This window comes from Sinohyriopsis cumingii, chromosome 15 (genome assembly GCF_028554795.1).
Source record: "Sinohyriopsis cumingii isolate HCF-2022 chromosome 15, ASM2855479v2, whole genome shotgun sequence".
NCBI classification, from domain to species: Eukaryota; Metazoa; Mollusca; class Bivalvia; order Unionida; family Unionidae; genus Sinohyriopsis; species Sinohyriopsis cumingii.
Window position 1 is genome coordinate 128,338,132 of NC_142975.1, and position 13,254 is coordinate 128,351,385.

General features: G+C 34.6%; 1 protein-coding gene across 1 annotated transcript in view; it reads right to left on the reverse strand.

The window, feature by feature from the left end:
* The window catches only part of LOC149782758 (uncharacterized), a 131,829-nt gene that overhangs the window by 71,760 nt on the left and 46,815 nt on the right, over window positions 1-13,254 (reverse strand). The gene's annotated exons all lie outside the window — the stretch shown is intronic.

The following is a 13,254-nucleotide window of genomic DNA, read 5'->3' on the forward strand; positions in this document are numbered from 1 at the left end:
AATCCTGTACAACTACTTCTGCAAACTGGAAAGTCCAACGCGTCCAATCTATCAGTAATGTTACTCTAATTAATACATGACCACAAATCCCAACTTCCCAATTGTATGTCAATGTCACAACTGCAAAGCTTCTCTTCGTTAACTTTCCGTAACTTACCGCCAGTATTTCACGCCGTGAAACTATACAACTCAACAACCTAATACAGGGAACCGTTTTTACTACGCCACCTTAGGCCTTTTAAATCATGATTTTTAGCTTCATTTCGCCTGTAACTTTGTAACATATTTACCACCACAGCAACAATAAATGGCGCCCGCCGACGGCGGAACAGTCCTTTTCTGTTGATTCCATTGTATAATTTACCAATCTCCAGTCATAAATACTGCACCTGGAGTCACACGATCAATTCACGCAATTAGATTTGAATAGGGACTACTGAGTGACAGGGATACTCATGCGGCTCTTACCTGAATTCACCAAAAGTAAACCATGTCATCTTGAAACTCACTTACACTTCACTCCGTAACGTTTGCCCCTAGTAATTGGCTAATTATTTTGGTCTAAAGACTATAATCCCAGCACCGACTTCCCATATTCAAGCAAGTATATAAGGAATCCTTAAAATGGAGAGCGGTAAACAAATGCGCATACTCCAAAATATATTACAATATTATACATACCTTGGAATTTTATTAACTATTTTTGTTTACATATTTTCATTGTACTCGTGGATGGGTAATGTGATTTTGCGTTCTGCCTTGCTTATAAAATGTATTGTCTTTGGTCAACAAAAGTTGATTTAGAGAGGATAAGAAAAGAAGTTTTGTTAAACGATGATGGAATTAAATAAACACTGGGGACAATATCGTACGTTGCACATAAATCGCAGAGATTAATTGAGATTTTGCTTAACGGTCAATCAGTCCGCACTCGAAGTAGGGAAATAAGCGAATAGTGCAAAAGCCGACCATTGTCTGATAATCGTCGTACATCTGCCACAGCCATATATTGTAAAAATCCCATTACTACAGGTAAAAAAGAATTAACTACAACTGCTTCTTTGGGGCGTCATGTGTGACCAGTGTATATTATTAGTACTGTGTTAGAAAAATATTGCGACAAACCAAAGTAAAGAAAACAGTCACTTTTATCAATCAGTCCATATCGTTTTACAAATTATACTGAATAACTGACTTCAGTAGAACTCAGAAGAATGTATTCCTGTAAGCACATCACGATTGCGGTGTTTGTACATTTATATAAAGTGGGATCATTTTACAAGCAAAGTATACATTTAAAAATTAACACTACAAATGAGACAACGCTTAAGTACATACGGATTATAATCGTGAGATGGCAAAGAATGGTTCATATGTTGAGAGGTAACCAATACACCAACAAAATAAGAGTTTGTAAGAACATCTTATTTCCTTCTTAGATATACTTAGCCATAATGCAAATTGTTTCCTAATATGAAACATGTAAACATATTCCGACCATGCTGGAAACAAAAATAGTAAATTTAATTTAGTTCAGCGTAAACTGTAAGTTAGTTCTTTCCTTTTGGCATGGTGTCTGAATAAAAAAGTATATTTCTCAAATTTGCTAACCACTACACTGTCATTATGTAATTAGATACCTAATTGATGTACCATGGTTGTATACATATATCTATAAATATATATAGTTTTGTGGACATGTACGGTTGAATAATACCATCCCGTGTTTGTGTAGGGAAATGCGTACATCACAATCGCACTCGTAAATTTGAATCAATACCATCTCATGAATGGTTAGGGGCCGTCCATTTAGTATGTACGCATAGAGGGGTGGGGGGGGTAACCCAAATGCATAGGCTTGAGCATGGAGGTATACTGATAATATATGTACGCATTTAAGGGGGGGGGGGCGCTGAAACCTCGAAAATAAGTTGTATAATACGTAACCTGTTCAACTTGGTTCAGTAGGCTTTTGCATTTTAGCGGACATAAGACAAACTTGTCCCACCCAGTCACACTATCCTGACACCAGGCCGACTAATCCGAACACTAACCTCTTAATGATCGGCACCAAAAGAGGCAGCTGCTAGTACCATTTTTATGTCTTTAGTATGATTCGGCCGGGGTTTGAATACGCGACCCCTCGCATCCGAGGCGGACGCTCTATAGACACATTGCACCATCGGAGAAGTCGCTTAGTAAAGAATGTACGATACTGGTTCCTGTTTTTCATGACAACTCGACCTGGAGACCTACCTGATGGAAAATGAAGGCGCATTATAAGGTTATAATATACGAGTCCATAAATACATAAATATTTTTAAATTATAATTTTCGAGCAATTAGTGTCTCTTAGCATTTAACAAAGTCTGCTTGCAGTAGCGTACTAAGGGGAGGGGGGTTACAACATACTTCGATGTTAATACTACTGATTTCAAGCATAAAATTAAAGCTAAACAACAGCATATAACATGTTTACATATATTATTAAGTACGTCTTCATTTGTCTTTCCGTGCGCCAAATACCTTCCAACACAAAGATTTTCCATATAGGTAAATTAGTTGTACCAATCTTAAACAACCATATATTTCGACATATATAATATCAATGTATAGGTTCCTCATCAGTTTAAATCGATCTGTGCCAAAAAAAGTCGAGAAAATTAATAATAAAAAAGTTGGTATTTATGACTCATTATTGCTTGCGACTTTACCGATCTTCATATCCTTGATATGTGCATCTACCCTTCCCGTTTTGCGATAGTAGCACATACTTGGATGCTAATACTATAGATTTGAAGCATATAATTTAAGATGTACAACATTAAATAATATGTGTATGTATCTTATTAAGTACGGTTTCATATGTCTGTTTGTGCACCCGATGCCTTCCTATCCGAACGGTTTCCATATAGGTGAATAATTTATACCAATAGTAAACAAACACAGCTTTTGACAAATTTCATATTAATATATAGGTTCTCATCTGCCTAAATCGATTTGTGCCAATAGACGTGTGTGAAAATACAAAATAAAAAAGTTCCACTTTTTACGGAATATCGGGTGCGACTTTACCGATCTTCATATGCTTGCTACTTTAATACACCCTTCCCGTTTTGTGATTGTAGCACATACTTCGATGCTAATATTAGAGATCTGAAGTATAGAATTAAAACTATACAATATTATAAAATGTGTGTATATATCTTAATAAGCACGTCTTTATTTGTCTGTCCGTGCGCCTAGATCCGACCTATACGAAAGTTTTTCATATGGGCGAATAAGTCATAACAATCGCAAAAACAACGGTTTTGACACATTTGATATCATATGACAAATTTGATTTTAATTGATATGTTTCTAATCATACTAAATCGATCTGTGCCAATAGACATGTGTGAAAATGCAAAATAGAAGGTTTTGTTCTTTTTACTTAATATCGGGTGCGACTTTACCGATCTGCATATCCTTGCTACGTGAATCTACCATTGCCGTTTTGCGATCGTACTACATATTTCGATGCTATTGCTATATATCTAAAGCATATAATTAAAGCCGTACAACTGTAAATAGTATGTGTATGTATCTTATTAAGTATATCTTCCTTTGTCTGTCATTTCGCCTAATGTCTTCCTATACGATCGTTTTCCATACAGGTGAATAACTCATAACAATAGTAAATAAACCCCGATTTTGACAAATTTGATATAAATTGATAGGTTTCGCATCAGTCTAAATCGATCTGTGATAGTAGAAATGTAAGAAAATGCAATATGAAAGTTTTGGTATATTTGACTCTGTATCGCTTGTGAATTTAACAATCTTCATAACCTTGATACGTGCATCTTCCATTGCCGTTTGTCTCGGTATCACACACTTCAATGTTTATAGTATAAATCTGAAGCATACAAGGAGAGCTATACAACAGTATATAATATGTGTATGAATCTTATTAAATACATCTTGATGTGTCTGTATGTCCGCCCAATGTCTTCCACAGCGAGCGTTTTCCATATTGTGTATTGTTCCACTTCCTATTTTTACACTACCTAATTTTGACCTAGTTTAATAAACACCCATTTCTACAGAGGACACATCTGTCGCAGCCTCGACATTTTTTTACACTTATCAGCATTGAGTCACTCGGACAAAAAGATTTGTCAAAAGTCATATCATTATTATTAATGAAGTGAAACAAGGACACATACGATGAAAAAAATAATACATTTCTCCAATTCACTTTTTTCCAACCAGGAAGTCCTCTTAAAATCTTTACCAGCTATTCTGACAAGGCAAATACGATTTGTTCCATACCAATCATCCAGTCTGCTACTCAACATGTGTTAGCTATGTGACTCACAGCTGATAACTGCATCTCCATCACCTTTTTAGAATTGTGTTTTGTGTTTTACGTGAATATGTCATTACTGATTTTCTGAGGTGGTTCTTGGGTATTTTACTTTGGAGTAATGAACATGAAACACACGTTTATGGTATATTTCATAAATAAATCAGCATCCTCTACATTACTGCTAATTTAAATAAAATTACGTGTATTACTATTAGGATGTTTCTCTCAAAAATAGGCAATTTTACTTTAATAGTAAATTTTCAAACGTCCATTAAACTAATCTTGATATTTAACTTATTTTGACAAATTAATTCTTTCTAAATGTCTTCTGTCTCCTATTATTTGCACTATTAGAGAAATAAGTTATGAAGTATGCAAAACAGTTTTGTACCTTAAACAGTACATGTACATTAAAGAATTGGGGTTCTGCATATTCACAATGCCATTTAATTATTGCAAGGATGTTGTACACTAAATCCAGTATTCTTTTATTATAAGTAAACAATTGTATTATTATACCATCATGATTTTCCCCCAATTTTATTCTTTCAGCTTTTCCAACAAAATATCTGTTCCAAAACAAATTTTTTGATAAATATAGGAACAAATTCTGAGTAAACACCATTTTTCTTTTGTTGTCGTTGTTAATGGTAGACTGAGAGAAGAAAATGCAGCAGCATATAATATGAACTTAAGTGAAGTTATGAACTTACTAAGCCTGGATTTAAATAAATGGTATCACTTGTATTTCTAATGACAGCCACAATCCTCTTAGTTTGGGCTCAAGACCAGCAATAGTGAATAGAGGTATTTCGAAAGACATATAACAGCTCACTCATTATAATGTTACTAATTAGCATTATTGAAAACTTCTTAGATATCAAAATAAATAGTATATATGTATGGTGCTTGTTGGCGACATTGGCAGATTATTCACTCCACATCCTGGTTCCCGGGCAGTTTTGATCTCTCACAATAATAATCACGGGCATAGTGGCTCGTTACAAAGAAAATCAACAGATTTGGGTTCTAACCTGTAACACTATTAACATATTATATTGTTACAGGTTAGAACCCCATCCCTTGATTTTCTTTGTAACGACCCCCTGTCATCATGGGCAGTAAATTTGAAACATACTACTTCCGGGTCAATCTATTTTTAAGGTGCAATATATACTAGTACATAATGGGAGGTAACTCAAGTTGTGCTATTCAATTCAATTCATTAATGAAAAAATGGAAATAAATAGGTAAAAAGGCAATTATTTATTTTGCAGATGAATATTTATCGAATATTTAACATTCAGCAGCATAAATATGCATTTATTTTATTGATATTTGTGGCAAGAGTGCAGAAAAGGACGACGTGCTTCGTGGGCAGATGGAAATCTGCCCACGAACTTTTATCTGCCCACGAAACCGTCTGAGGACGACAAAACTGCCCACGACCCACCTTAAATAATAGTATATATATATATATATATATATATATATATATACACGTTTTAGGTGCGTTGTGGGCAGTCATCCCGAAAGTGGGTTTACGGGAAGGACATGATATAGTTTACATTTCAAATCAAAATACATATACATAGGTTGTATTTCTTACATAGTAATTATGTATATGTTGAAAATAAGTATATACACTTATGTTATAGTCCTATTCATGTTTTCGGTTCGTGGGCAGATATATATATTTCATGGGCAGTTTTGACCTTTAGGTTGAAGATGACAAAGTAACTGCCCAAAAATACGTTCACGAAGAACAAACATATAGCATTCTGCCCGTGAATACGGTCACGGGAACAATATATAGCGTACTGCCCACGAATACGTTCACAAGTAACAAATATATAGCATGACTTTCCGGTGTGCGCGCGCAAAATGGTTGTCAAGACACGACGATAAACATTAATCTATTAAAGCATCCTTTGCAATGGCCAGCGTACATATAGCGGACGTGAGGTTCGTTTTTCACAGCTTGTTTGAAATAAATGGATGATTATATATCCAGTGTAGCAACTTGTCTTGACAGCTTATGGATGCTAATGTTTGACATTTATTGTGAAGATGATTGTTCACTGCTTGTTGATGAATTCGTAGCTTCTGTTAATCGATGCTATAGCTCAATTTAACTGTCATACACTGATATGTTTAAGTCTGCTTGCACAGTTAACTATGCAGAGTTATGGAAATATAACAAATTGGTTTTAATAACTTTCAGAGTTTGTTTTACTATTACTCAGTATTTGTTTCAAGTACTATAAAGGCTGTGATAGGTTGGATGGCTTAGATTACAAATCAGGCCCTTCTCACTTGGGGGGTGGGGGGGTGGGGGGGTACTGCCCATTATGAATATTACTGGTCCTAGATGTCCAACCTGATATTTATGACATATAGGTTCAACATCTTACTGCCAGCAGAAATGGTGTTCTGTAGTATTTTTCCCAGTCAATAGTTTATGGATATATTATGTCATGTACTATGCTTGTTTAATTCTCTCATCTCAGTTCTGACGTTACCATTGAATGCTATAATGTTCCCAGACATCCGGTATTCTTGGTTATTAAAATTATATATATACACAGATAACTGAAGGTGAGTTCTCATTATTCCCTAACAATTGTAATTAGTGGGGCTGTATTAATTGATGGTCTGAGAATTCAAGTTAACTGGTTCAAAACTTGGGTAAACAACAAACTGTTTTCTTCCTTTGACAGGCATCATAAAGTTTTGCATCTTTGTCTCTCTGATGACTGTGGTACACAAGTTACAGACTTTGCCTTAGAATGAGCCTGATTTTTGATACTTGTTACTGAATGGGGTGGGGTAGGGAAGTAACAAAATTATTAAAGGTGGAATGTATGCAAACCATGCTGGAAATAGATATGTGCCAGCAACTGCAACATGTAAGCTTCAATCAATTTGGAAACTATAAGCTTTATCCTGTAAATATTAACAGTTCACACCCTGTATATAAGGTGATTTTGTGTTTGATTAACTGGAACTGTTAATTTATTATGTTAAGGAATTTGTTGTTTTAACCCTAGTAAATGTAATATAATTAGGTCAAAAGTTCCAGTTTGTTTATTGTTTCCAGAGTTGATTATTGTAACTGGAAGAACCTGTTTCTAAGTGTTAAATGAAACGAAAGAGATATTGTTTACTCAAGTGATATAAAATAAAAGTTTAAAATGAACTGAAAGAAATATTGTTTATTCAAGTGATACAAAATAAATGCAAAAGTGTATATTCATTAAGAAGTGTATTGTCAATTGCAAATAAATGAAGATTTATCTTATTTTGTTCTTTACTTGTGTACAAAATTATACCTGGATTGGGCAATAATTACTTGGACTCCATTTGGAAAAGAAAAATCTATATGTCCTAAATACCTAATGTTCATATCATAATGCTCTTTTAATGGATGATTATGCTTTTCAGCTGACGTTACCATATTGCCAAGTGAACTAATAGTATGGCCTTCGGTGTGGCCCACTAATCACATTTGTAAATGAATTATGCATACAATAGAGAAATAGCTCTTAAAATATCTTATGAGTTGAACAATGTGTGTACAGAAATAAACATGAAGCAAATCTTTGAACTTGTATGCCACACATGCAAGTGAATTGGTGGTTTTCATATGTAACTTGTGTACTCTAATGGCTTTTGTCTATATTACTTTTAGCCATTTCTATTCACACACCAGAACACAACCTTTTTTGTCTGATTCAGGTACTAATGCAAAACTTATTTCAGCTGTAACTGAAGTATACAGAATTTTTCCTGACGTTGAGGCCTACTGTGTAGACAGTATAGCTGTAAGTCATCAAATCAAATGGAAGACAACAGTGTGCAGTTGAAGAAAATGATATATACCCAGTACCATTTAGAGTTATCTTAAAGAAAAGTCACAATGCACACTGATACAAGTAGTTTTAGAAAATGCATTTGTTCCACATACATTTTAACTTAACCCAAAAGTTCAGTCTCTTGCCTAAAATTCAATCAGATGTATGCATTTATTCCATAAAACACAAAGATATAATGAACCAAATCATTTTCATTATTGAGTTAGGTAGTAGGCTATGTTAAAGAGTGCAATCACTTTATCGATTTTTTTTTCCATTACATTTTTATTTATTATAAAATGACATTTCTTAGTGGAGTGCTAGCAACTGTAACTTGAGGAATATTTTGTACATGCTGGCCTAAGTGTCATGAATATACTGTGCTACATTTTGCTTTATTAGGTATAATACTATCATGAGACTTGCTTGATTAAATCCTGAATTTGTCAGTTACACTTACAAGTCCACTGGTAGAATTTAAAATCTGTGACAGTTTGGGAACTTTTTTTGCAGTAACTGCAAATCACTTTGCCTTCACAGTCAATGAATTCAAGCCATTGATAATTGTCAAACCATTGTGACTGAAAATGTGATTGTCTCTTAGTTGTGTCCTATTTGATAATTTTGCTGCCACAGAGTCTGGATTGTGTCTCTGAAGAAATAGTTCATCTAGACTCTGTTGCAGTATTACATTTTATATGTTCAATTTAATGAATTTTCTTTCTTTGAATCATTCTTATGTCATAACTTGCGAAAATAGTTTAGTTAACAATATTTATTCAAACAGAAAAGATAACCTCACTTGACAAATCATCCTACTAAAGTGATCATGGCATACACTTTTATCTTTGAAATTCAAACATTGCCCACTCGTTAATTAACATAACTAATATTGCACATTGAAGGTGATCATATGTATCATCAGTTTTAAAAAAATAAAGACATAATACTATCATTTAATCACTGCATACAGGAAACAGACACTTGTGTCTGTAAAATGCCTTTCATTGGATTACTTTGGTTTATTAAAACCAAACAGCAATCCACTCAGGATTTTCTAGGATAGATACAGAGAATATATTATGGTCATTCAGAACGCTATCAATACATCAGACCAGATTGTTTTTATTATTATTTAGGCAAAATAACTTAGTAAGTCAGATGGCAAACATGAGGATGGTGATAGGTTATGTGGAATTTGCATTGAATCATCTGATCCCAGAAGATTTGATACAATGTCACTGGCTGTGGTAATCATCAAGTGCAGTTGCACGGCACCATAAGACTTATCAAGATACCATAAGCTAGAAAGATGAAGAAAAAGAAAAACGATGACCCAAAGACAAATCCTGCAAACTGTGTGCAAAAATGATTCCACAGATTATAGATGAAAACTTTACTATATTTAGCTTCAAGATATTAATAAATTCGGATTACTTCCTCCAGTCTGCTACAGTAATTCATGCCCATTGCACTCATAAATTGATTATAGTCCTTGCAGTATTTTGTGTGGGCCACAATATTTTAATTGATGCAGCTGATGCTCCATTCTTCAGTTCAGTGTTGATTCAAACATAGCAATGTCCCTTTGGGATGTGTGCATAAATAAAGAATGCCTGTCCCTTCATTACCACACTTGTTGAATTTATCGTGTCTCTCTGAAAACTGTACCATGTGAGAAAGAATTTTATAAACAAACTGGACATAAGTATTGCTAGACATATACTCAGACCTGAGACTTCATAAAAGACTGCTTACTTGTGAGGCATTATTAGTGCTAGGGCTTGAGGTAATAACTTGCTATATGTTTGGTAAGGCAAAATAAGGGGCCTTATGACTTAAATTGAAACTGTGAAAAAACAAAAGGTTCAAATGCAATAAACTTTTGTTTTACCTCATTTGTTATATTACAGTGCCATGAAAGGTCATTTCTTTTATCTTTTTAATCCCTTGCCAATTTTAAGTCATCATCACTAACCAAGTCTCTAAATCAATTCTTGGCATATTTAGCTAAAATGGTGTCTACTGTTCCATTATATCATTGATTGTTTAGCTTGCTTGTATGGAGCTTAACACCATTTTTCAGGACATCATAGACTTTACATGGCAGCCAACATATTTATTGGAAGAAATCAACACACATAACGCTACTGGCAAGCTTTCTCATATACACACATTGGTTGGACTAGAGAGAGTTGATTAGTGATGTGTATGCCTAGACCATTCTATAATCCAGGGCCCCATGATTGAATACAGCTTAAAGAAATTAACCCTAATTCAATTTCCTTGTTGCATTTAAATCATAACACCCACCATGCAAAGTGACACATGTCTCAAGATTTTCAAATTTGTATATGTTTTGCAACTTTTAATTCTGAGTTGATGCATGTGGATGTGGAAATTCAGTTACTGAATACTTAGCTACTTATATAAGGAGCTCTCACACTGGTAAAAGCATGCAATTGGGATTGTATTTGCAAGAGGGCAATTAATTGTTCAAAATACTGTTTTAGCTAACTACATATGCGAAGGGTTGATGTATAAAAAAGAGGATCAAGAAATCCTAGCTGGTAAAGATAATTGTATCCAACTTGACAGAAAGTGAGAAGACCTTTTAATTTTGTACAGCAGTTTCATTAAGGAACCAACTATAATACCATTAGAAGTTTATGAGCAGCAAAAACCACATTTAGGACCAACTAGACATCAAAACCATATGCATAGTTCCATTTACGGCCAACCAGACATCAAATAGGTCATCTAGTGAAAGCACAATGTCAAAATGACCAGCCATCTAGGAGAAGTAGCAAGGAAGGGGTTTTCCAGATGCCCATTAAAACAGCCATATTGGAGGTTAGATTGGCACTATTTTCATTTACGTCCAACTAGACATAAGAAGTCTTTCACTGATATGACGATTCATTCAGGAGAAGTAGTTATACCAAGATTTTCAGGATGGCCACATTGGTGGCCTTATAGGATGTCTGTACAGCACCATAATTCTCATTCAGGACCTGCTAGACATCAACATAAGTATTTTGTACACATGTTGACACGCTGACACAATTATCCATTCAGAAGTAGCGATAAAAAGTTTCTTAATATGGCTACTGTGGCAACCACATTGTATGTGTGAGTGGCACCATCTTGTTTTTTCTTCCAGATATTTTCACACAAATATATTTAAAGATAACATGAATTCATACAAGATCTTGTCAGTTTATTTCATAACAGATTTTTCCCTCATATTAATATAATCTTTTGAAAACATTTATACATTATAGTTCTAGAAATTTTTCATGCTCTCAGAAACTATTAAAATCACAGCAGAAAGTGTTATGTTATATCTTTATTCAGCACTGAAAAATATTTATGAACTCTTAAAGTTTTTTCCCCTATATTAACTTAATTTAATGAAGATTTTCAGACTATAACCTTTCCATTGGATTTATTTTTTCAAACATGGCGTAAAAAGTATGTTATAGTAACCAATTTTTACATTGCCTTCACCATTGCAGAAATCTCTATAATCAATTTCCTAGTAAAGAAAAGCCAAGAAAATAAATGGACAGTTAATATTCACTTCAGGATCACAGACCTGAGGCAAATATGTCATTGTTAAATCAAACATTTTTATTGTGTTTCCTTAGACCTAAATATATATATATACTTGCTGTTACTCTAAACGAAGGCTGGTGATCCAGTTGATAACCTTTTGGGGGTTTTAAGGATGTCTTTAAAATTAAGGCCTTAAAAATGTTGAGATCTTATATTAAAAATGACAATTTGAGCCTTGCAGATTCATGTCCACAGGTGCCCAAATAAAAAAAAAAGGGGGGGGGGGTGCAAGGGGCAAGCTTGTTGGTGTGTTATAAAATAACTGACTTATCATCGGTGTGCTGACAGGTGATGTGTAATTAAATCACTGTTGTAATATTAATAATGAGTGAGTCTGCACAAAGGAATTTCATACAGCTAAACTAGCTCAACAACTAGAGGCAATTAAGAAATATATCCACATTCGTGATTCTGTCAAATGGCAGATACAACAGCATCAGGAAGCTCAAGTGGCATTTACAGAAGGTAAAGAGCCGCTATACTTGTTATCTTTTTAGGGATGTGCTTGGATTTTGCCCTCAAGCTGGAGCAGTCATAGGATATATAATAAATCGCCACGGTCGGAATTTATCCCCAAGCTGGGGTAATCGATGGGTAAAGTCTTATCCACAGTCGGGGTTTTATTCAAGCTTCAGGTGCAAGTTTTTGTGCATCTCCATGCCCTTGCATAAAACACAGTTACACGTTTTTTTATATAGATATTTTTCAGTTGTAGACAGGAATAATAAGTATTTGCGAGTGTTTGAAATGAATGGGTTCATTATGAATTGAGTGGCACTACATTTCAAAAGCAAAATTGGATTGAAATGCAAGAACTGTAGTACGGAATTAGTGTTGGTTCTGGATCGTAGAATGGAATTGTGTGTGTGTGATTGGATTTTTAACGTAGCTTGAATAATTTTTCAGTCATATTGCTACGATGTCTGCAGTGTGGCAGTTTATAGTGATGTATAGCACTGGGGCATCATGCTGCAAACATGTAGTATGATGTTGCACCCAGTCACATTATCCTGACACCAGGCCGATCAGTCCTAACACTAACCTCTTAATGCTGAGCGTCTAGCGAGGTAGCTGTTAATACCATTTTTGTAAGTCTTTGGTATGACTTGGCTGGGGTTTGAACCCATGACCTTCCGCTTCTGAGGCGGACGCTCTAACCACTAGGACACCGGAGTGGTCAGAATGGAATTGTAACAATTACAATGGAAGCAATTTGTATTATGCTTGTTGGGGCATTCCTCACTGATGGCTGTCAGTGACATCATCATGGGAATGTGTAACAGCCACATTTTGTAAGAACAAGGTGTAGTTGGTGAACAATACAGACACTTTTCTGCCATTTCCACTGGCATCATCTCATATGATGTTATTTAAAAAAACTTCCTACAACATACTCACAACATATAAAACCTATATGCAAATCTGATGAAA